General features: G+C 41.0%; 1 long non-coding RNA gene across 6 annotated transcripts in view; it reads right to left on the bottom strand.

The window, feature by feature from the left end:
* LOC125613968 overlaps positions 1-26754 on the bottom strand; it is a 279644-nt gene that overhangs the window by 200417 nt on the left and 52473 nt on the right. The window lies entirely within an intron of this gene.

Below are 26754 nucleotides of genomic sequence, written 5' to 3'. Positions count from 1 at the left end.
TCTGCAGCCGTACCTTTGCTCAGAAAGGCAAGCGGCCAGCAAGTGTAAATAGCAAACCCATCAGCACCATTATCCAAACTGCAAGGCTGGCAGTATTGTCTTCACAAATTAAAAATGACACATCTCGGCGATTACAAGACTCCCAGAGACCTCACTGTCTGACATGCTGGTTCAGCCTAATTCCCAGACTGTTTCAGACACCCAAACAAATTAACACATGTTTTCAGATGATACAAAATTGTGTGTGTGTGTGTGTGTTTCGAAACCACCGTTCGACCGCATTATCATCAATTAGATACTTGTCAGACGTCCACTGACCTATGAGAGGCAGCCTCTGCCAGCCCTGAGAGCATCAGCCCTGGCTATTTTTTAAGAGCCAGCTTCTAGCCTTGGTCAGTGGAACGTACTAACCCTCCATGAAGAGCCCTCACTATCTTTTGAACTGGATCCACACCCCAGGCTGAATGAAGCTTTAGAACCAGCAAGAACCAGATGGCCCTCCAAGATCATTTCTGAATGTTTGGATCTGAGTCATTTGTATGCGGAAGGCTTTACAAAATAGCAATCTGGGTAACAGGCTCCAGGCTGAGTCCAGCTTTCCAGACAGCCCATCTTTGCCTACAATTGAGAAGACAAGTACAATATTGTAGAGCTCCACAAAAATATTACAGCGTTTCTCTATATGTGTAGCATCAAATACACGAAGGGCCCTTGTCAGGCTGTCACCACAATGGGAGTCCGCCACGACTCCTTCCTCCCCTTCCCCCAATTCTTTCCCTTTCTCTCCGTTGCACCTACAGTTTCCCTCAGAGCACAGGCAGGAAGCCAGCTTTGTGGATCAGCCAGCAGAGGGTACTACAATACTGGTGCAATAATCCAAATCACAGCAAATTCAGAGCCGAAAAAGGCCCAGACTAATTAAAATGGGCTTCGGTTTTATTATGCGCTAGGAGTTCCTCGCCAGAAAGAGGAAGGCTGTGGGATGGAAGAGATGGAAATAAAACTGGTAGACAGGACCAGCTCATTCAAGGAAGAGGAAAGGCAGGAGTGTGATCCACGATCACAAGTCCTAGGGGTGGGGCAGACTAGGCTCCAAAGTGGGGAGGGACCTAAAATAAGGGTTTGGCTTGCAATCCTGCTCCTTAGTATTCACCCTAGAGAAAAGAAAATTTACAATCATACAAATACATGCGCATAAATATTCATAGCACTCAATTTATGATCATGTAAAACTGGGAAAAATCCGAACATCCTTTAATCTGTGAATGGATAAACCAGGGGCAGTGTTGCCACACGAGGAGTACTACTAAGCAATGAAAAAGAACAAATTGTGGACACATACAACAACATGGATGAATCTCAGGGACATTAGGTGGAATAAAGAAGTCATTATTTAAAAAAAAAAAGTTACACTCACAGAATTCCATTTACATGACATTCTCAACAGGTCAGTGGTTGCAGGGATGGGGAAGAAGAGGAAAGCACACCATAAAGCAATGAGAGGGAAAAATTGCTCTGAGTGATAAATGTTCTGTATCCTGCTTTTGGTGGTGAGTGTATGAATCTACACATGACTTAAATCCATAGAGCTGTATACCAAAAATACAAATTTCAGGGCATGTTAATTTTTAAAAATAAAAAATTCAAAACATATTTTTTAACATAGCAAAAACAGGGTCAGGCACAGTGGTGCACATCTGTAATCTCAGTGGCTCAGGAAGCTGAGGCAGGAGGATTGTGAGTTCAAAGCCAGCCTCAGCAACTCTGCCAGAACCTGTCTCTAAAAAAATATTAAAAAAGGGGCCAGGGATGTGATTTAGCACCGCTAAATAAATAAATAAGAGAGGCACATTCATGGTCGTTCTCAGAACATGCAGACAGGTAGAACATGGCAGTCCAGATCAGAGTTGAGCCCAGGAGGACGGGCTAACAGGAACTAGGTGAGAGCAGCCCCCACAGCCAACAGTTCCTATGCACAGAGGTGTCTCACTGAGTCCAGCAGCTCAGCTGAAGGCACCAGAGGAGCCAACAAGCCCAACACAGTGGTGTTACTCTAATACCAGAGTCTGCCCACCTTTAGGGACCATCTCCAGATGGCTCCAGCCACAGTGCTCCTCACAGCTTGGGTAGGTCATCTTGCCAGACTTCTTCAGAAGGAAGTGGGCTTGGGATCCTAGATAATTCTCTATCTCCCTGATACAGTTTATGCCCTGGGCTCCTCTGTGTGTGGTATGTTTTGTAACCACACACAGAGGAACCCAGGGCATGAACTATACCAGGGAGATAAAGAATTATTTTGTTAATTCTTAAGTTAGACCATGGGCCCCCCAAAGACAGACTTTGCCTCATCCTCTGAATCCCCAGCACAAAGCAAAGGGACACAATTTCAGTGGATACTAAATAAATAATTCTCCAGTCCGGATTCAGATTAGCCATCATCTTCTCAGTAAACCTTTCCCAGCCCTGGGAAGGGTGGGTGAGGCGCCTCCATCACCACAACACATGGTGTGTGCCACCCGTCACTGGATGACCTGCTTAGGCGTCCGCCTCTCCAGTGCAACTGTAAGCTTCTTGAGGGCAGGAGCTGTGTGTGAATGCCTCTTGCCTGTGCCATGATGCACAGTGCCTGACACATGGTTCTACTCACAGATATCCTGGAACAACTAAACTGATCCTGCTGTCTCTCCTGTTGGTGTCACACCCGTGTCTGCCCCCCTGAAGGAGTCAACACCCATGACAGTGTCGAACAGCCTCAGCTGACTTCTCCACCTCACTTGCCCATTAGCTTTGGGCAGAGGTTTAGTTGAGAGGGCAAGTGACGAACACAAGACAGAGAAATCTCCTCTAACCCTCTCGTTGACAGATGAGGACCCTGGGGGAGCACCAAGCTTGGGAGCCCCGGGGAGGTCTGGAACCCCAGCGTGGACTCCTGCCCCAGGCCTGCATTATGTCCTCATCAGCTCTCCTGCTGGGAGGTCTTCCCACCTGTCCTAGGGAGAGGACACCGTTTTACACTTAGGAGAAAGCAAGACAAAGGGGATCCCACAGCACCCTGTCCTCATTCACTGGAAAATCTACTGCCTCCCTCAACCTTTCATTTCTTCTTCTTGCTATTGTTATTTTCTCAGAAGAATTGTGCACTAGTTCTTGTATCTAATTCCTGTGTCAGCCTTCTTTTACTCAATGTGGAAACTGCCAATTGAAAAAATAGAGCTCACATCTCTCAAATCACCTCTGAGACCTCGCCATGTTCTCCATCTTTGCCTAACGTGGGAGAGCTCAGAAGAGGGAGGACTAGCTCACATTTCTCATATGTGGGTCTCTTGGATTGAGTGGGATGGGAGAACAATCCTGGTTGAGAAACTGAGATGGGTGTATTGGTTTAGCTCTGCTGATAACTGGATGGGAGATTTGGGGTAAGTCTCTTCCTTTCTCTGAGTTTTGATTGCCCCTATAAAGTGCGTCAGTTGGATCAGAAGATCTCAAGAAACTTTGAGGTCTGACAGCATTACATTTCTATATTTAATCTTAAATGTGGATGGGAAATAATTATGCACAGAAGACCTGGTAATTTGTAGTTTGATTCAACAAATATGTACCAAGCATCTAGTCTGTGTTCAGGCTTCATGCTAACCAGGAGGGATAGGAAAATAATTAAGAAAGAACACTGCCTTAAGGGCACACAACCAACGGATCAGAACAGGAGCTGGGAGCTAAGGGACAAGGCACGCTGTTCTACGTGGAACAACTTGAGCCATCTATTTAACCTCTCTGAACCTATTTCTTCTTCTATAAATTATGAATAACAATGGATCCTGCTAGAAGTAAAGAATAAATGGGAGTACACTAGTTTTATGATTAAGTCATTTATTTTATCATCTTGTCCTATTGAAACAGCATTTTTTCTTTCTCATCCATTCCTTTTTGCAAATGTTCTCTATTTTTAACCTCCACATCTCTCAGACTGAATATCCCACTAATGCTTTGAGATACCACTCAGATTCTACTTTTCCAAGACTTATCTGTCTACTCCAACCAACACAGATAGGTCTCCCTTGTCTCCTGCTTTTTGCTGCTTTTAATGACTTTGATGGCTATTTCCTAATGCTTCATTGGTCTGTTTTATATGCTTTTTTTTTGGGGGGGGGACGGGGAGGAGTACCAGGGACATTGAACTCAGGGGTACTCAACCACTGAGTCATATCCCCAGCCCTATTTTGTATTTTATTTAAAAACAGGGTCTCACTGAGTTGCTTAGTGCCTCGCTTTTGCTGAGGCTGGCTTTGAACCCATGATTCTCCTGCCTCAGCCTCCCAAGCTGCTGGCATGTACCACCATGCCTGGCAGTTTATATGCTTTTATGCCCTTCTCAATTCCAGCCTCTTATGTTACCAACTGCCTACCTCAAGTTCTATGTGTATCAAATAGACTACATAATTTTATCCACAGACCTTGTTCCTCCTCTGGGGCTCCTCTGAGTCCTGTAAATTAAATACCTGGATGTTTCTCCTGTTTCCTCTCCAACATTCCCGCCTCTAATCTGTCCGACTTATTTCAAACCCTCATGCCTCTCTCAGATCCATAGGTCCATCCTTTCTCATCTCTGCCATCCCAGCCTTATTTGAGCATCTCTTGTTTAGACCAATGCAAGAGCAGAGGGAGGGATGAAGCCCATCACCTAGCCAGCCTTTTCAAAATTTCCTTGCTTACATTCCCATTAACCCACAGGACATCGGAAGCTTGGTAGAAGGCGAAGGCTTCTGTATTTTGCAAAAGCTTCCCAGGTTGTTCTGATACATTGCTCATCCCAGTTGAAAACCATTGCCAAAATCTTTCTTCTCCTCAATCTCTTTCTTCTTCTACTGCCCAAGTTATTATTTTGAGGCCTCCTGTCCAATAGCAATGACCTTTTATTGCCTTTCAGATACAAACACATGGACAAACAACAGATTCCTCCGCCTGGCTCTCACATTCTGGCCCCCCGCCATTTTCCTGACCTTGTTTCCTCCATTTCCTTCCATACCCCATAGATTTCAGCCAAACCAAACTAGACCTTGCTCAGCTAACACACCACATCCTCTCACAAACCCAGGCCTCCTTCTATGCCAGCTCCTCTTGGAATTCTCTCCTGTCCTCATCTCACTCAGCCTGAGAAAATTCTACTTAATTTTCAGTGCAGACTGGATGCCACCTCCTCAATGAAGACTTCACCAATTCCTACACTTTTCCAGGAAAAAAAATGTGTCTCACCTTCCTCTGGGACTTCAAAGCAAAGGTCCATAATTTTGGTGGGCGCTAAATAAATAATTCTTTAGGCCTCTCACCGATCAGGGACGTGTTAGCGAGGTTCCTGTCACCACAGCACAGAACACATTCCACGTGTCACTGGAATGACCTGCTTATGAGTCCACATCCTCCAGGAGCCCACAAGCTCCCGGAGGCAGGAGCCATGCGTACATCCCCCCCCCCCGTCCCCTGTGGCACATTGTCCTGAAAGACAGTCCTCCTCGGGGATGTTCTGGAACAACTAAACGGCGTGCACAGTCATTTCTTTCAGGATGGTAAATTCTTCAAACACCTGCTGCATGTTCTACTCTCACACTTTCCACAGCATGTGCCACAGCCTTGGGTCCAGAGCAAGCCTTCAACAAATACTAGTCAATGGACGAATTCTTATTGAATATTCCTGAATCAGCTCAATCCTGCTGTTTCCCAGGAAAGGAAGGGTTTAGTTTTTCTGTGGCTCCGCCCCCATGTACTACGCTGCTGCATATGTCCTGTTACTTCAGCATGATGAGTCAAGTCACAAGAAAGTCTGGATCTATCACAATTCCATTTCTCACCTCATTGGCCCAGACATGTCACTTTGTTCCTTTCCAATCACCCCAATACATTCACCAAATCACCATGTGTCATATTAACCTTGTCCATTTTTAAAAAAGGATATTTGTGTTATTGTGTATAAACAATGGAGAAAAATAGCTTGTGTTAATATTTGTGCTTTTAAGAAACATGAGGCCTATTATTATTGCTTAAATAAAAAATAGCACACAGAGTCTTCATAACTCTTATTCATAGGTCTGTTAGATAATCTCACGCCATCATTATTAGAATAAGAGTTATGAAGACCACTCTTGAATGCCTGAGTACAACTTAGTTGACATCACCATCCAAAATGTGAACTACTGAGCAACCAATGAGGAGAGAGAGAGTTTTTCTGGAAGTTAAGAAATTACATCAATTTGAGTTAATAAAAAGCATAAGCTCAATGTTGATCATAGCACATTGACCAGGAGGAGGGGTGGAAGCCATAGCTGCCATTAGAGCACATCACAGTAGCAGAGGTGTCAAAAAAATTTAGAGATTTTTTTCAGATAGGTCTAGAATGAAACTACTTGGAAGCAGAAACTAATGATGTCGTACTTCTTATTTAAAGTTAAACTATAGGATATGAGTGAACTTTAACCCACATTTTATGGTTTTGTTTAAAAGACCCCAGCGTCCTGAGCATTATGAAATTCTATGACCTAGGAAAGATGGTTTCCCTCTGCAGTGAGGTCATTTTGTGTGCTTATCTGCAATGCAGTATACAAGGCTCCTCTGGAAAGAATCAAATGAAGTCAAGGATCCAGGAAATACTACAGGTTAGTTTTGTAAAACCTGACACTAGGCGAAAGGAAAAAAAAAAAAAGATTGATAAGGGCTTGAATGATCACAACTGATTGTTTACACATACAAAATCTACTGGCATAAAAAGGGACGATGTGGCACACCCAGAATAACTAATCCTAACCAGGGAAGGACAGGTCTCGGTAAAGGTCACCGTAGGTTGATCTGAGTCGCCATTTCAAATCATTTCTCATGTTAACAGTAGTGAAAAACAAAACATTTTGAAAGTTCAATCATTTTCATGTTGTCATCCTAATGTCCCTATGTCCTATTTTTCTCAAAGATTTACATGAAAAGAAAGTTTGAAATTACCTAAATGTCTCAAATGTATAAAAAATGTTGATTCTCTGTCAGGAAATGGGTCCCTGAAACCAGCAAAGAATGTCATATTGAAACAACTTTCCCAGTTGACTGTTTCTTTTGAAAAGTTTTAAAAATTTAATTTGTTTAGTTTTTAATTGTACTAAAATTATATGTATTTAAGGGGTACCATGTGATATTCCAATACGTTGTATAATGTTCAAACCAGGAATATGTATATCTAGATCTTCAAACATTGATCTTTTCTTTATATGAAAACATTGATCTTTTATTTATATGTACTTCTTTGAAATACACAGGACATTATTGCTATCAATAGTCATCCTACTCGGTCCAACAGAACACCAGAACTATTTCTCCCATCTAAATTAACTTAGTTAAGTGTGAGATTGTTATGGGCCCATTTGGGTCTTTGGTCCCACTCAGCAGCCCAGAGCAGCAACTGAACTCCTGTGCATCTAAAGGGTAACACTGCAAAGTAACACTCTTGAAAAACAAGGACCCATGCAGCTGGCGGGGGAGCATAGTTTTTCTTGGTCTCAGCCCATGATCCAGCACCATGCTTCCTAATCTTGGGTAAGCAAAAATCCTCGCGACTCTTCACTGTCCCTTGATGTATGTCAGAAGGAGAAATCATTCTCTCTAGAGTATAAAGATAAAGTTGATTTTGATAGCCAAATGACTTGAACTTCTTGGGAAAAGATTTTGGGCAATAACCTGTTTCTTTCAATAAATTGAGCAATATGAATAAAATGCATTTATTCTATGAGTTTTGGACCTAGGTTTAGTTAACCTCTTCTCACTGGGTAATAGCACTGGTGTTCCTAGCAGGTTTTATTTTAGCTCTCTCCTGCCAGGAGTTGGGGTAAGGAGGGGCAAGAGGACACAAAGGAATGGGGGTTAGTGAAAGGGATTTATGGATGCAAGATATTATAATATTACAAAATTTTTAAAGGATTGCTATACTGAGATATCCCTTTTAATACCCTCCTACAAACTTTCTTTTTAGCAGTTCTGGGGAGAAGACATCTTACGAATCTTCTCATCCTTCCAAATCTACACCCAGAGAAGTAGAGGGATCATTTTCTCCAAATCCTCATTGTCTCGTTTCCATATGATTTCATGTTAAATGAGAATGGAGATTTTATACACACACACACACACACACACACATATATATATATACATATATATATACACACATACATATACATACACACATACATATACATACACACATACATATATTTGCATGCATATGTGTATGTTGTGTATGTATATGTGTGTTTACATGCATGAGTGTATGTATGGTATGTATATATACATCCATATCAACTATAGAAATAATATAATTATTGTTAAGGAAGTCCCCCAAATCTATAGCTCTCCTTGCCAGTCTACCTAAATAGAATAGTACCTATCCCATGCCCCGCCTCCTCCAAGAAAATGGGGGGATAAAGCACCTCTATAGAGCCAGGTGTGGTGGCACATGACTGTAATCCCAGCAGCTCAGGAGGTTGAGGTATGAGGATCACAAGTTCAAGGCCAGCCTCAGCAACTTAATAAGGCCCTAAACAACTTAGCTGAGACTCTGTCTCAAAATAAAAAATAAAAAAAGGGCTGGGGATGTAGCTCGGACATCCCTAGTACCAAAACAACAACAGCAACAACAACAACAAAACCTATAGATATTTTCTATATTTGCTTGTTTTTAAACCCAACACCTAGAGCAAAAAAATGTCACCTCTAAAAGCCCTTTGGCTATTGTAACAAACCATTAGGAGCCTTCCTTTGGCTACCCCAGATATCACAAAAACTGTTTGGTTGTGCTGATTGATTGGCACTGCAGAAATTCTCCCCTTGGCAAATGAGTGTCGCATTCCTTATGAGTGGGAGGAGCCCTACATCACATATGAAGTTCGGGGAGCCCTGTATCTATGGAGGCATCATGCAGTTAGGTAGCGGAAGGCATGCCAGCCATTCCAACGTGGGAAGTCCCCTGTTGTCTTCCCAAATGGGAGAGGAAAAAAAAAAAAACAAGGGCTTTAAAAGGTGGTAACTCTGAAAGGTGTGCCTGCTACTTAACTGTGGAGTCTCAGTGACAAATATTCTTCTGAAAAACAAATTTTTTCAACTAGTGAGGGGACTGGACGTGAGTTCATTATTTGGGGCTGTGCGCTGCTATAGCAGCGCCCAGGGCATTGTGGGTAAGAAGAGGTACCCTATCTTGCTTTGTCTTCTGTGTTCACGTACGTGTGATTTTTGCTGATTCTTGGTAAGATGGTCTCCTTTATTAAAAGCCAGAGGTTATTATTTTTCTCCCTCTTTTGTTTTAAATGTTTGCAATCTTAAGGCCTTGATGATTAAAATTCACAGATTACATTGTGACTACTCTGTCTGTGTTCAGTATGTAAAAATATTGGAGGTGGAGCAAATCCAGTTTTAAGAAATACCTAGGTTTGGTCTACTGTCTGATTTGAAAGTTTTCTGTACACTGAAATGACTACAGAGACTTGTGTGAAATAGTTGGATTAATGTTTGAACTTGAACCTGTACTTTAAAAATGTCTGGATATGAATCTTGGCCAGAAGCTTAGCTGTTCCTTTCAAGTTGTTCCAGAAGAGGTCAAATATCAGCAGAGGGCACACGCTATGAGATGGGGTTCCCTCCAAGTCTGTTCCTGTGGGTGTGAGCATTCCTCCCAGCTCCGTGGAGAACTACACCATTTGGAAGTGCAAAAAGAACTACTTTAGACTGCTTTAATCACAGAGACCCTGAGCCTTTCATTTGCCTCTTTGTCTCTTCTGGTACTTTAAATGGAAAGACTACCCAGCCTTGTAATATTTCAGCCACATTTCCCCCCCATTACCAAAGTAGAGATGATCAGAAGATGGGGCTCTGCCATCCTCTCAAAGTGCTCTGAAGAAGATAGTAATACCAACTTCCCCTTTCAAAAGAGTTTTAGGATCATTTGTTTTAATTTGATTTTTGAGTAAGCCCCAAGTGACTGTTCAAAGAAAAAAAAATTTAAACATGTAACGTTATCACAAATAAATTTCCTTTGCTCAAAAATCCTGGCCTGGGATTGCTGTAGGGATCATGCAGATGCATGCTGGAAGTTAAACAGTGAAACTACCAGGGTGGCCGCAATTAAATTCAGACTTGTATTCAAACCATGGCCTGCTCTGCATTTCTTCAAGAAGTTTGCTTTCTATAGACATTTCAAACTGTCCCTTCACAAAAGAGAAGGAGGGTGGCTCAGTCTGAGTCCCCTAAAATAAGGCAGTGAGAACATAAAGGGAGAGAATATATTTGTAGTGTTCCAAACCAGATGTTCATGTATGTGAGATCTCAGACTTCCAATTTAGAGTATTTTCTTATGGAATCCAAAAGTTTGTCCACCCTCACATTCACAGACAGACTATAATCATTATTTGGACATGAAAGAAATTGTAAGTTCATATTGAAGACCAACCCACTGGCGTGTGTTATAAAATGGAATGGCTGCTCAAAAGAAAAATTTTATTTTTCAGTCTGTACATATATCCATACCCTTTAGACTTGAAATTCATTTTAGAAATAAAATGATGAATATTTAGCAAATTCTGAAAATAGCCAAAAGGTCTTGGACTCAAGTCAGAAGTTAAGAGGGGAAAAATTGTCAATTTGGAATGATTTTCCTTAAATAATTGTAGGTACTATAATATTTAGAAGGGGAAAAAAAATGACAGAGAACCATTTATAGGTATGTGGTTTCTCTAAACTAAAATCAAGTTTGTAAAATGTGTAAATGTGTAGGTTTTTTAGCTAAATTGTTTGAATCTGCTCCTCTGATTCTTTCTGTATAAAACCACTTTGAAATAAAAGTGATTAAAAATTGCATAAAGTTAAGTGGCTGAGAAAATTCACAGCATTTTCATGTTATGTCAAATGCTCATTTGAAATACTTTCCTATAAATCTATTTTGGTATTGCAACTCTGCAACCTTTGAAAACTTTGGGGATTATCAGGAGTTGGCCTGTTCAAAGAAGATAATCACTTGTGCATAAATGTCACCCAAAAGAGCAGCTATGTTTAATGTACAAAATAACATAATACCAAGACTTACAGCTACATAAACAATGGTCACTTTTTTTTTTTTTGTAATGTACATCAGAAAGTAATCACACAAATTTCACATGCAAACTTAAAGGATCTGAAAAAGACAATCTTGGATTCAAGCTGAACTGGTTTCAACATTTGAGCAAATCTCAAACAGCAGATCTGGCCTTCCTTAAAATTTCCATCCAGTTGCTACACTGAACCAAATATAAACAAATGGGACGCTTGACAGATGATTAAGATCTTTCTCATGATTTTTTCTAAAACTGAAAATACAACAGAAAACAAATATCACCACAGAAGTCCTTCAGAAGAAACTGCCTTTGGCATCTAGGCAGGAGCAAGCAGGTCTCCAAAGCCTCTCCCTCCATCTCCCACCAGAATCTTCCACTCTTACTGTTTCCTAATTTTGTGGACTGCATTGCTGAGCTGTTTATCAAAACAGTGTGCAGAAAAAAAACGGCTCCACTCTACTACTCCACTAACTCTTGCAATTTTCTCCCTCCTCCTGGACAGAGGCCACTAGGAAAGGAAAGCCTCAGGAAAAAAAAAAAAAAAAAAGCAGAGCAGTGAAAGCAAAGAAACAATAGACAACCGTGGCTTTGACAATGCCTTCCCTCAGCCCTCTTTCTGCTCCTGCTGTGACACTTGCATTCAAGAGCAAGGGCGGCTGCCATCGGATGCATGGACAATGGATTGAGGAATACAAGGCAGGGGGGAAAAAAGGAAATCAGATGAATTCTGAGCTAAGATGGCAGGGCTCTCACCTTTTCCGTTTTTTTTGCGAATAGTCTGGATGGAGGCGTCCCGCAGAGAAGAAATAAAAAGGGTGTCTGAATTGTTGGATGGTTCTGAAGCCTTCTGCATTTGCAAATGCTTTTTAGAACTATTTGCAGGGGTATACTTGCTGCCAGCCATCTCTCTCTCTCTCCCTCTCTCTCTCTCTCTCTCTCTCTCTCTCTCTCTCTCTCCCCACTCTCTCCCTCTTTCTATCTCTTTCTGTCTCTCTTCTGTTTTATGTCCTGCTATCTCCATCACACCTCTATTAGTACCAAGACTTTCTGCCTGTGTGAGAGTGTGCATTCCTTAATGTTCGAATCAAGACACACACGTCTGCATGCATTTCTAATCTAAGGAGCCTATGGCGGTTACTACAACTATCAATTAGTCAGCAATAGCTGAGACCCTCACCGCCTCTGAAGGAACAAAGGTGGAAAGGCATGCAAATACTCCAGCACCTGGATCGCACAACTTGCTGGCTACAAATAATGGCACCTTTCTCCCTTTTCTTTTCTTTTCCTTTAACCCTCAAATCTATGCAATATCACAGGTTACTAATAGATCCAGCTGCATCATTAGGCGTGGAGTGTCTATAAGCATACATGTTTCATTGGTATCCTTGGGAATAAAATGTATTAAGCTAAACTGAAAAGCCTGGTGACAAATAAGAGTTTCTGGCACATGTGACCCTTGCTTCATTTTCAACTACTGCCACTAAAACTGAAAATAACTATGTGGTAGAGTTCTTTGTCCATTTCAGTGGCTGTTATAAAAGAAGCTAAGAAAATAGTGTAAAGAAAAGGCAAAGGCGGGATTCAGATGTAGAAAAGCATATGAGAGGATGAATTCTCAAGCCTAGAGTTTGGTTCACATCAGGTGGGTTGGTTTTATTTTCGGGGGCTGGTTATCCATGTGTGCATGTGTGTATTATTTCAGTTGCACACTGAACAACTTACGTTGGACATGTGTCTGTTAGCTTGCATAGGATGTATTCTATGTTAACCCACTGAAACAAAATAAAGCATTCTTTTATCTCATTTTACAGAAACCTCAAAAATTAAAAAAAAATACTCTTTTGAAAAACAATGCACTCATTGCTTTTCAGTGTTCAAGGACATCAAAATATTGCTAACTTGAATATATAAGGAGAAAGAGGGAGGTATAAGGAACAGCTGATCCTCCTCACTTAAATATGGATAATTTCAAATGGAATGGTGTACTTTGCATCTGATGTGATCTGTGATTTTGTTCCTCTTTTCTGGTGCATGGAAACAGGAATTTCTTTCCTTAGGACTCCTTGTTAGAACTAAAATTATTTCAAACAGCATGCAGAAAGTATCTTGAAGGCTAATATTGTTCTCCAACTCTACAAACAAGATAGATGCACAGCCTCACCTGAAGACACGTATTTACAGCCTGACTGCAGAAGGGCTGCCGGGCAGCAGCACTTTATTTCCCTTTGCTATTTATTCCTATTCTTGGGACTATCGCTCCAAAGAACAATTTTTATTTTCTTTCTTCCTACACAAAATAGCCCCACCACAAAAAATTTCACCCCTTTTAACATGTGAGGGAAGCACAGAAGCTGAGAAATTTGGAGCTAACGCTCCAAGAGAAAAACCCAACAATAGAGCAGAAAAACTGAGTTGCAGGGACAGGGCATGAGAGTCTAGCAAGCTTTCCTAATGAGCGGAGGTGTTACAAATCGGGAGAAAGGATCCTTATCAAGACCAAGTGGGGTAAAGAGGGGGGCCCAGGAACCCCTCCAAACCCTGTCAGTTAAGAGAGAAAAAAAAAATCCTAACAAGGCTGAAGGGGAGAAAAGAAATGGTGCTAAATAGCCGGCGAGGTGACCCACCGTCCTGTTCGCTCCTTGGCTCTTGCCGAGGGGAATAACAGCCACAGCAGTGACAACGGAGGTCTAACGTGTCAGGTGCAACCTCTGCCCAGTGCTGTCTACCTCCCAGACAGGAGAGAAAATCATGCCTGAGACAGGACACAACGGGAACGAGCAGGCGCCATCATCAAGTCACAGAGCCATCAGCACCGGCTGGTCTATGAAAGCCTTGGATCAAGGGTCCCATTCAAAGGCAACGAAGACGCAGAGACAATGGCAAATCAAAACCTGGCAGGGCTTCTGGAATAATTTAATTCCTCTCTCCAGAATTTAGATGCTATAGCAAGAAACACAGGCGAGAGCTCCTTCACACCAAGGCGTGAGCATATGCCTGCCTCTCAGTGCATGTATTTTTAGACACAATATCATGGGTAAGGCAGCCTGTGCACTCAGCAACAGCATTTGCTTCCCTACGTTGGTGCAGCCTTCTTTCCACGCTGAGAGCAGCTGATGAGCAGAGGAAGCAGTCCACATTGCTCACCAAGCCAAAGGTCAGGGAGGAGGACCCCAAACCAGAATCCATTGTCTCTGTGCTCAGAGAGCATTAAATACATTTTCAAGATGTGTTCCAAAACGAGGTCATGCTGTGTGGCAATGTATTCACTTCCTATCTTTCCACATCTAAAAGCAAGACCAGGAATAGAAATCACACCTTGAGAAAGGCAATTGAAAATACCAGAGACCGAAGGACAAAAATATTGGAATGGGACATTTATTATTAATAACATGCACTAAACTTTTAAACTTCCTTAAACAATAATGTTCATGAAGACCAAGAGCAGGATGGAATTTTATGGCAGATTTAGACATGCTTTAAATTTGGATATTCTTCCCATTCACTTCAAGCCTCAAATACTTAAAATAACAAACACAACAGAAAACTAGCCCAGCTCATTAAAATGTGATAAACTAGAAAGCAAAGAGATAAGCTTTGCCTTTGTGAACAAATTAAACAATCTGGTATATTCTTGTCTGATCTGGAGAATATTCCCCTTCACATGGAGATTAAAATATTTTAAAAGACTCTCTTAAATTTTTCATATTAAACTGCTTATGAAATATGTATGTGGACATATTTGTACTTATACAAAATTCTCATGTTAATTTAAATTTATGGGAAAAATCCAAAGAATACTGGGTCAAACAATAATATATAAAAAACATAAAAACATCCCTAACCACATAACAATCTCTCTAAAGTTTCATATATTTGTAGAGTAGAGATGGACTGAATGGTGATGAATAAAAATAATGTTTCAAAACAATACTGCAAATGAAATTATTTAAAAAAGAACAAAATAAAAAAGAACAAAATGCCTACCTCCCATATTTTTAAGTCAGAATTTATTTTTGTCTGAATTTTTTTTTAATGTTGTATATGGGTAATCTATAAAAGGGAGTTACAGGATGGATTTTTTCCAACTCTGCAGATAAGCATCCCGAGTTTTTATTTTCCTTTAAGTGTAGAAACAGTTTACAATTTCACATTGTAAATCTCACTAGCACTGAATGGCGCTCTCACAAGGATTGACAAAGGGAGAATAATTCATGTCAGACCAAAAGACTTCTTTCAGTCAGTTTCACGCAGTTTTCTCCCAACAGATCTGGGCCAAAATGAATGTAGAATCTCGAGCTGAACTATCCATCACATTTGCCTAGTCTTTCAATTAATGACACTGCAATCAGATCGATAGAATGTAATAAGAAAAGAGCTTTGCATTTCTATACCTATTAATTCGCTGAGTAACTCCAGCAGTAAAACGTGACTTGAAAGGAAAAGCACTCAAAGAAAATGAATTCTCCTAGCATCCTGCGCAGTGACTCCCTGACCTGAAAATGAACACCAGAGCTTCCATCTTCCAACCTGGGTTATTAGGATGTAAAGATCACGTTGCATTTTCAAGATCAAAATTACTCTTTTCCTACGAGATCCTCTGCAATACACTAATGCCACCCCAGGTCTAATCAAACAGGTCATTTTTCAGAATTTTGCAACAAACGTCCTTGAGATGCCTGGGAGGGAAGCCGTTGTTCTCCACTTCCTGGGCCACCCTGAACTACCAGATTTCTGATCTTGGTTTTCTGTGATATTCTGCACAGAGGAATTGGGTTTAGAAAGGACCAAACAGAGAAAGAATGGTGAGAATGCTCATTGAGCTCAGCTACACTCCAAATTATTGCATTGGTTTGGAGACTGTGCAAACAGTGACACACGTAACAACGCAACATGGGTCTGTGTACGCCATATTTCCCACCAGCAAGGGAGGCCTGGGAAAGCAAAAGATGAAGTCCCTGTGAAGAAGATGGGGCACAGAAGGGCTGGCTTGAGGTGGTTTCTATAGTCCTGTGCACATCTGGATTTTAATGTCACTGGAACTTCAAAACAGCAACTTCACTCATAAAAAAAATTGACTTTTTCTACTAAATCAAAGCTGTGCCATAATTCAATCCTCCACTGAGGTAGTAGAAAGAACATTGGTTGTATTGCCAGACAAACCAGGGTTTGAATCTCAGTTTCATCAAACACTAGTTAGTACCCCTGAACCTCAGATTTTTATCAGTAAAACAGATATATTACTGCTCAGCTTCAAGAGCTTCTGTGAGGATTCAAAGAGATAAAATGTGTAAAGCACATGGCACAAAACTCCCTACCCTTTCTCTTCCCAATCATTACTGTACAGATTAAATGAGGTAATTTACATAAAGAGCTCTATGAACTGTTCAGCCCTATACAACTGAAGGGTAATATTATTATTGACATAAAATAGCAATAATGCATTTAAAAACAGAACATGTTATGCAGCATAAGACATGAAGGATGAACAACATGGTCCAGGGCCAGTTATGTGTGTGAAACCCAAAGGGAGATGGTAGTCATATCTACTAGAAAAGATGTCACATGAGTCAGCCACCCTCAACCAATCGTCCAGTGGATCTTAATCTCAGTTGTAGATGGTAGTTCCATCCTTTAAAAGTTAAAAAAAAAAAAGTAAGGATTTAAAGTTGCAAAATGAAACTTTAGGAAGAAATCTAGCAATATGTCAGAAAGAAGTAGTAAGAAGATCGCCACAAAGTTTACTCCATGTTTGCAATAAGGGAAAAGCAACTAATTATTTAAAGGTATTTTTCTATGACCAAAATATTCACAAAGAACAGTAATGATTGGGGTGTTCAGAAAGATAATTTTGCCATCAAAGAGCTTAGAGTCTAAAGAAGACAAATTTTAATGGTAAAATGAAAATAATTACTAGTGTTAAGTGAGAAAGATCCTACTAGTCTTGGAACAGTGTTTTGTAGTAATTGGTATTTGACGTCCGCAAAATCAGAAATATTTTTTAAGGGACCCTTTTCATTACTTTGTCAAGATGATCATTAACTAATGAAACGAGACAATGGATAAGAGAGCTTAAAATAATTGCTACAAAATATCGAGCTTTATTAAGACATCAAGTTCATTATCCACGCATGGTTGATAGAAAACATTGGGAGGCTTATAGAAATTAGGAAACTAATTCAATAGGTCTGGTTAACTGAAGAGGACATCAGCTGCTTTTAAGGGAAGAAAATAATAATAGCCACCACTTAAAGAGCACTTACACTATGCCAAACAATTTAGACTGTGCTAAGAGTTTTATGTTTGACGACCCACTTACTCTTCTCGATATCCCTATGAGGTCCATGCTATTGTTATTATCAGTTTTACAAAGGAAGAAACCAGAGCACAGAGAAGTCAAGTGACTTTCCCAAGATCACAAAGCAAATAATAAAGCCAATATCGCATCCACGTAGACAGATGAAACTGTCAAAGCATTTAAAGCCCACTTCTCGACCACTCTCATCTTTCTTTTCTCCTTAGAACCTCATCAAAGTGAATTTCAGTACCAAGTAAGACCCAATGGCCAACAATCTAAGTCTATCATGGGTAAAATCTGAGAGTCAAATGAAACTTATGCTCAGAAGCAAAGTGTCTAAGTGTGAACTGAATCATTTGTTGAGTGCATCCCTTCAACACACACCACTGAGCACAGCCCTATCATATGGTAGATCCCTTCCCTACCAAAGCTTACAGTGTAATTAAAGCAATCTCATTGTATAGAGAAAGGGTTCCATTAGAAAAACTAGAGTAGAAAACCAAAGTCGTTTTTTCAGGCTGGGACAGCTTTTAGGAGAGCAAGTTCCCGAGTTCAGAAATGGCTGGGTCAGATGTCCTGGAGAGGACTATCTAAAGCTCAGGAGTATTTCTATGGGTGTGTGCTAACCACAGTCATGCTTTCTAATATTTATCTATGAAAAGTACCTGTTTTTGGTTTGTTTTATTTTGTCTTCTGATTCTGTGTGATGTGTGCAGCTGACCAGGACTAGGACTCCCTAGTACCTGGACATGCATATTCTCTGCTTTGCAAACAACCTGCTCTGGCCCACGTGCTACAAAAAGAAGGCACTGCCCTTTCTCCTCTCTGCCCTGACATTTAATAGAAATTAAAGGAGGAAATTCTGTAGCAATTGGAGTAATGCAGGTGCACACATCTTAATGTCTATTCATTTCCTGATTATAACAATAACATATTTACTAACAAAACTTATGGGAAAAAATACAAAGATAACAGTGAAAAGTAACCATAATAATAATGATCAGAGATAGGCACTTGGCATTTTAATAAATTTCCTTCTTAGCCTTTACATACATGGGTCCTTTCCTATAAATCTACATATTTTTAACAATGTTTGGATCATAATATAAATAGTTCCTCTTACTTCTTCTTCAGGTGAACACGTAGTAGGAGCATTTTGATATCTAAATATATTTCAAACACATTTTTAAAGGATTATATAATTTTTTATTTATGGATAAAAGTTATTTGATCATTTCTCCAAAATTGAACAGTTAGGTATAATTTAAAACTTGAAGGCAACCTAAGATTGTAAGATATCCTTTGACCAGTTTCCTTCATAGACAGTAGGACTAGGTTTATTGAATTAAAGTACTTTTATTTTTTTCATGTATTACTAAAGAGCTTTCTAGAAAGTTTTTGCCAATTTGCCTAGCTATTGGATGGAGTTTTCATTTCTCAGCAGTCTCACTGGCTTAGGGTTTTGCTTTATTTATTGTAATATCTACTACTCACTAGCAGTGCTATTTAACTTACATTGCTTTGAACTGTAGTGAACTGGACGATACTTCAAGAGTTGATTGACCATTTGTTCTTTTCATTTTACAACCTATTCATGGCATTTGCCATTTTCTCTGTTGTGTTGCTATTTTTTTTCTTACTGATTTGTGAGACACACATGAATGTACGTGTATAGACATATGTGTGTGTGTGTGAACCCTATAGGTATACTCATATTTGGGCTCTCATAAATCATCACAACTACTTTTTTTTCTTTTTTCTCCCAAGTACTAGGGATTGAACCCAGGGGTACTCTCCCACTGAGTTCCAAACCCAGCCCATTTTAGTTTTTGAGACATGGTCTTACTACCTCAGAGCTTGAGGCTGGCCTCAAATTTGCAATCCTCCTGCCAAAGCCTCTGATATTACAGGTGTTCACCACCATGCCTGGCACAAATACATTTTCTACTTTGGCTTCTATTTTTAATTTATAGAACTTTCATATTCTATATATGCAAATTTTTAAATATTTTCCTTTGTGATATCATCAAATGCTTTTATACTCTGAGGTATAAAACAATTCTTTTAGTTTGTTTTGTGAGATGAAGATATAACTTGAGGGTCTTATTTTCCTTTTAACTGGCAATTTTTTATGCATACCTCCTCATCTATATTGATATTTCAAATATGCTAAAGTATACATATATTTCAAATGTGTTTGAGGGTCATGAATTCTATTCATGCTTGTGTTTAAATCCTCTGTAGTAAGTGAAACTGTCAAAGCATTTAAAGCATTTTTCTATTTCACCAGCACTAGGACCAAAAGATTTGCTCTTAGAGTGAGAGGCAAAAGCTTCCCATTGTTTAAAGACCATGCAGGTGTTATTGCTGATTTGAGGTAATAAGACATCAGCAGAAACTTGCTGGGCCTTGGGATTGGCCATGCTGGCAAAGGGTCTGAAATTGAATTCAGAGAGGTTGAGATTGGAGCAGACAATTCCACCTCAAGGCAACCAGGGAAACCAGGAGTTAGAGGGGTTAATCAAATAAAACTCTATAGGACAGAGTCAAGGCTCAGGGACTGAGAGAGCATTTATAAATTAAAGTTTGAAGGGATCAGACCAAGCTTGAGCTCTTCTTCACAGAACTAGGTATAAACAGGAACCAAAGCAGATCAAAGAGAAGAAGGTAGAATATGCAGGGGGCAGAGGGCGGGGGCGTCAGGCCCATCTCTGGGTCCAGCATGTGGGCAGTGCATGGATGGAAAGCATGGGTCAGGGCCAAAGAGCACAAATCCATTTGAGCATTTCTTCTGCAGAAGCTAAACTACAATTTCTATTTCCCCCAGACATGGTGAATTTACTGCACACAGCTGACTTGGGGAGTTCCAATTCCCTTCTCTTTCATTGGTTCCAAGACAGAGTCTTGACTGACAAAAGCAAAGGAGGATACCTACCTCAGTTCACTTTCTTCTTTTGCAGGGTCAGGAACCAATTCAAGGGGAAAGAATAAGAACCGAAACAGCTCATTTACCCGAAGTGTGCTACTATGGAAAATGTATGGTTTACAATTCTGGAAAGCAGGTCAGTTTGACCAACCAGCATGGTCAAAAAGAAGAACACCTGTCCTATCCAAGATGCAGGGGCGGAGAGGCTATGACACAATGATAGAAAAACTTGTCAGCATCTTCAGTTTTCTACTGTAGTTTTAACAGGACATCAACGTGGTACACAATTGACATGTCCCACAAGGCCACCAAACTGCACTGTCCATATGAGATATTTCTGGGGATGCATAGGGAGTACTGTGTGGTGGTTAGAAATATGGCTTCTGCGGTAAGATGAGCAAAGCTTGACCTTAGCAAAGCCAATAACTGGCTCTGTGATCTTGGTAAGACTCCTAAGCTCTCTGAGCCTCAGTGTCATCACCTGCAACACAGGCACAGTTGTTGTATTCACATCATAGGGTTATTATAATAACTCAATCAGGATGCATATGAACTATATATGGACCTGATACATGAGTAGGATGCCCTACTAAATACTGGCCTGTGATAAGAGGTAGTAGAGAGTACAGGCTGCAGAACTAAACCCAGTTCAAATACCAGCTTATTACCACTTATTTGCTTGTTACTGCCTCTCTCTGGGCCCCCTCTACAAAGTGCTTTTACCAATACAGTGATACCGATTGCATAAGACTATCATAAAGATGAAGTGAAAGAATCTGCCCAGGCACTGGGAACAGTGCCCGTGTGCCTGTGTCTGTAAAGATAAGTTGTGTTGTTGACGTCATTTGAATATCCAGAATGTGAAGCTGAAATCCTTAGGTCAAAAGTCAGTAAGAAACTGAAAACATGAAATAAGGGAAAATTTCTCTACCTTTGGAAACCTACTATAACTAGAGCTGATCTTCCTCATGGATTCCCTCTCCGCAATGGGAATCCACATTGCAATAAAGTGGGTTCCTGTGGCAATGCTAGAGGCATCCCACACAAAATCACAGGCAAGGCAGCACCTCTAAAACAGCTGGGTGACAGTTCCAAGGCTCTCTGAGTTCATTGAGAGGACACAGGTTGTCTTTGCTCCAGACTGACAGCTGGCTTCTCTCTCTGCTGCTTTCTTGGGGATCCTGTGGGTAATTTCAGAGTCAGTAGCCAGGAAACCTCTTGGTCTATGACAAGAATTCTAAGGAGACCCCATACACCCTGTCCCCAGGACCACACATTTCTATCCACTCGAGATTTTATTTTGAAATTCTTTCATCCGTCCATCATTTATTTTTGAATACCTCGGCTAGGGTTAAGCATATTGTGGTGAGCCAAACAAATTAGGTCCCTGGCTAATTTACATTCTAGAGGGAGAGGCACACATTAATCAAGGAATCACAGAGGTAAATAAATAATTACAAAATGTGATGTAAGTATCACAACTGAAAAGAGGAGGATTGATGACTTGGATCTGCAGTGGAGTTCTCCCTGAGGAAGGGGTGTGGAAACCCATATGAAACATGATGTATATATAAGAAGCAACACCAGCTTTGAGTGTAAAATCTTCATGAACATCAGCTTGGAAAGAAGCAACCCACCAGCTTGAAGAAATTACTGAGATGGTCCACTAGCAATTATACCACGATGGGTAAGCACCATGCTAGCCAACACAAGAACACTGACTACCAAGGCTTGCCAGGAGACAAAGAAAAGCAAACTCAGGTCTCACTCATCCCACCACAAGGAAGGAAGGCAACATGAGCAGTTAGGATCCTTTTTCATGAGCCGATTTCTACTGCAGCTCCTGGTATGTGTCACATAGAAGGGGTGCTATTTTTGGAGAAGGACCAACACAAAGCTCCATCATTATGAATCATAGAAACCTGGGTGGTTGTGGGAGGATGGAGGTTATGGGTGACAAGTCAGATGTAAATGGTCCCTCCAACTTGGATAGGAGAGAAGCCTGGGGAAGAAAGGAATGATATCTCAAATTCCTATGTAATCTACACACAAGATATTTCTCCTGAATTCTCTTTATTCTACCAATTTAAATGCAGCACTGAACTCTGCACTCAATCTTCCTAGCTTTGTTTTTAAACAAATAGTTTAATGCTACTATTTCTTCCTCAAAAGCCATTTCAAGACTGGCCTGATTCCATGACCCCCCCCCCCAAGTCCTGGCGTAAGCTATCTCCCCCAAGACCCAGACTTCCATTGCACTGTGCTGCATTGTACTCAGAGTCACTTAGGGAATCATTTTCTTGCCCACTCAATAAGATGATATACTTCTCAAGGACCTGGACTATTCCTCTACTTCTTTTGTATTCCCCAGTGCTCAGCTTAGTATTGTTTCCACTCTAGACACTTGACATATCAATGCCTGTTGGATAAATGAAAGATTTAATTAATCCATGTATCTGTAAGATATCAGTACTGGGGAGGTGGGGAGGAAGTACTGTGAATGTAACAAAATTGAGCCATCCCTGGCTCAGACTGGAGGGTCACCTTTAGAGAGCATTCAATACTGTGTGTTGGTTCTTATTTAAACAGAGGGCATTAGGTGCTATATCTGGGGATTTTCATCTGTCTAGGGCAATTGAAGGGCACCTCCACCTAGTGACATGTTATGAGCTAGAGAGATCTTTCAAAGCCCTTTCCATTCCAAATCCGGATTCTGTAGATTCTAATTTGTTGCCTTCTCAATCCAGAGGGCTCCTGGCATGAATGTTAGCCAGTCCTACGGAACCAGTCCCTAGATAGAGACTGGAATGAGACCCTACTCCCCCACCAAATCAAAGCATAATCTCGGAGACCACCAAGGTACATACAGCCACTGGTTTAGCCTCACTAATACCGGGACTGTGGTAGGCAGGAGTAGGGAGGAGAAATAGTAGCATTAAACTATTTGTTTAAAAACAAAACAAGGAAGGTTGAGTGCAGAGTTCAGAGCTGTGTTACCATCTTCCAATCTTACTGGCTGTGCAGCCCAAAGGCATCTTTCCGTGAAGTCTTGAAGGGTCCAAGTGATTTCATGTAGGTTTATTATTTTATTCTCATTTAGAAGTCTCAGCTCTTATATTCCTGCTTAGGATTAAAGGGCTCCTTTTCTATTTACTTCTAACCAGTTTTAATAAAAAAAAAAATTGGAGTATAAAACTTGCCTCTTGGAAGGCACCAGTAGTCCATCAAATCAGATGCCTCCACCTCAGGAGAGGGAAGATACAGAAACAAAAGGCCAGACGCCGCCTGGCCAGTCACCTCAGAGGCCCAGCAGCAGCCAGGCCACAGGACAGGGAAGTCTGGGCTTCGACATATAAAGCATCTATCATTCCCTGGACTCACCCAGTACAAAAGGCTTGGTTTTCTCCCATTAGGCAGAACAGTGTGCCCCCTTGTAGACCCCTTGTCACACTCTGTGACCTCCTCGGTTGGTGTGGCCTTTGTTTCCTTTTCTCATTTCAAAATGACTCAGCTGGCACTGATTGAAGCCTGGCCAAGTTTGCCTTTAAAAAATTGCCCCCTCTTGAAAGTCTTGGCAAAGTATTTTATTAGGCAGGTGCCCTGCTCCAGAGTTTATAAGAAAGCATTGTTTTTCACATACATTGTCTACCTGGGAACCAGGGGAATAAAACAAGCATGCATAGCCTTCGCACAAAGCAATGGAACTGCATTTCCCCAAACAGTTCCTCCTAGCAAAGGAGACATTCTGCTCCCTTGTACCTTTCTAGTCTCACTTGGTACCTTCTCCAGCCTGCCCAGCCCCCTCAAACCTAGGAGCCCAGCTGGAGTGCAAGGAAATCAATTCACTGATGAAGGAAGAAAGGATGTAGAGGCAGATTTCCTCCATACAGCAGCAACTGGCGGCTGGCGGCATCAATCACAAGACGCGGTCGGAAGGGGCCGTGAAAACCACAGTGAGCTTCTGAGTCCATTATACATTCAGCCTGGAATAATGACCCCTAATTTATTTTAGCTCTATTGCTCTTCTGTAGAGATGCCTTCAATCCCACTCGGAAGATCTCAGAATACTTTTCTGTTATCCTTCTTGCCTTTAAACCAGGAATCTGGCTCATTCTCTATCTGTTGAGTCGTTAATCTACTCTAACATTTCCCCCACCATAACCATCTGCTCTACCTTGAGTTTTGTTTTTGTTTTTGTTTTTGTTTTTGTTTTTACCTCATTCCTCTCTTTCAGCCTTAGTTTGCTCTCTTGGCTCATTTTGTAATCTTTAATTTCTCTTCTTTATGTCTGGTTGCTTATGTTTGGGGGCAGACAATAGAGGTGATATACGCCATTATTCATGAGTAGCTTCAAGGGTAACGTGAGAAATGCCTCATCTCCTGACCCCTCTTAGCATAAGAATTGCTGATAAAATTCTGAATTGAAAAGGGAAGTTCTTCTGATACAGAGCTACTCACTCTGGAGCCCGCTTTCTGGAGAAAGGACCTGGTTGAGTGGGGGTTGGGTTGTTCCTTAAAAAAAAAAAAAGATTTTAAATAAAATAGAATAAAATAAAAATATTTCACACAGAGAAGAATCTTGACAACAATTATGACCATCAATTCACTACTATCCCTCATAGCCTCTGAGAATGGCAACCCAGACTCAAAAGAACAGTAAAACATCATGGTAGCCAAGAGGTTAGTAGCTCCACCTCCAAGCTTAGTAAATTAGGGTTCTCTCACCTGTAGCCAAGCAGACCCCCCTGATTTTCCTCCCTCACCTTCAGATTCAGCCTCAGATGAGCTGTGACAGCAGAAGGTGCACAGTAGGGAGAAGGAAACTCAATTGTCTACAGGCTGCCTAATCACGCTCTAATTACCCCAGAGTTGCCAGTAAGAGAAGACTACAGCCCCAGTAAGTGCAAGGAGTGCAAGGAAATCAATTCACTGATGAAGGAGTGAATTTACAGGAGCTGTATCCAACAGTCACCACGCATGTGGTAAGATGCTCTAGTCCCTGCAGACAGAGGGAAACCAAGCAACTTCTCACTCCTGATGAGGCTCCAGCTCCTACCTTCTCCACTGATACCATTCATTCCTATTCCCTTTGCCATCCAGATGCCTCCTGGGAACATTAGACAAATGCTTCCAAAGTCCTGCTGGGCACCCAGTGGCCCCCCAGAAAACTAACACTCAACATGGCTGAAGAAAGAACTCAATGTCAGCACCCTTCCTCCCCACAATGCCCTACCTGGTTCAGGCTACCAACTGCCAACTATCCACCTAATCACTAGTTCCAGAAACCTGGGACTCACCCAGCCTCCTTCCTCTAAATGACTCTTCATTCCCAATAACCAGTCTTTCCAAACATATCCAAAATGCATCACCAATCTAGGTCATTTCTTCCAATGTCTTTGCTATAATCTTAATGTAGGTCCCCAGTTTATCTTGCTTAGATAGAAGTAGGATCTAAAACCCGCTTTTAATAATCTTATTCTCTACTCTTTCTCTACATAGACAAAAGAGTTCACTTTTTTAAAAAAAAAATGTCATTTTACTATTGTCATTTGTTTAAAATTATGATTATTCTGTGGCTTCCCTGGCACAGCATACAAATCCCTTCACAGTCTACTCCTGTCGCCTTCCTCAGACTCAATGTCTGCCAAAGACCCAGGCTCACTCAGCTCCAGTTATATGGAGATGCCTTCCCTGAGTATGCCAAGCTCTCCTGCCATTCTTTCGTCTGTACACACCTTTCCCTCTATTTGTAATGACCTTCCCTCCTCTGGCCTTTTATCTAGGTAACACCAACCCATCATCAGAAATCAGGCCAAGTGTAATTTTGCCAAGCTCCCCTGGCACTTAGGTGCTTCCTTGCTTAGGCATACTGGAGGTGCTTGTTCTCATTGCTCACCAAAAAAAATTGTGAAATACCTGGAAGATTGTTTATCCTTGTACACATCTGTCTTACCTACTGCATGTGAATGTTCAAATACAAAGGCTGCACCATTCTTACATTTTAGTACCCCATACCTAACTGCCTCACCCAGAGCAAGTACCTGCAAGAACATATGGAGTGGATATATGGGCATAACTCAGGAGTAAAGTCTATTGACTGTTTTTTTCCTCAGAAGAAATTCTCCTTCTGGTCTCCCTCCCAGACCTTGAAGAACAGCACAGTGTACTCTTATGAGTGCTTCTTTTTCAGGTAGAGCATCTCAGTTCTAGGCCAGATTTGTGATCAGGAATGTGTGAGATTTAGAACGAGGCACCAAAAAACAGCCAACATCATCAGTTCAGCATTGATTATGCAGCTGCCTCTCTAGTAAGGATGCTATATGCATGATCTTATTTTCCTCATAGCCACCTGATATCACACACAATTTTCTTTTTTTTTTTTAATTTTTTCATTGTGGGTTTGTTTTATCAAAACATTAGCAAATTTT

This window comes from Marmota marmota, unplaced genomic scaffold (assembly GCF_001458135.2).
Source record: "Marmota marmota marmota unplaced genomic scaffold, marMar, whole genome shotgun sequence".
In the NCBI taxonomy this organism is placed as follows: domain Eukaryota; kingdom Metazoa; phylum Chordata; class Mammalia; order Rodentia; family Sciuridae; genus Marmota; species Marmota marmota.
Note: the sequence above shows the minus strand (reverse complement) of the source record. Positions and strands in the feature narration are given on the sequence as shown.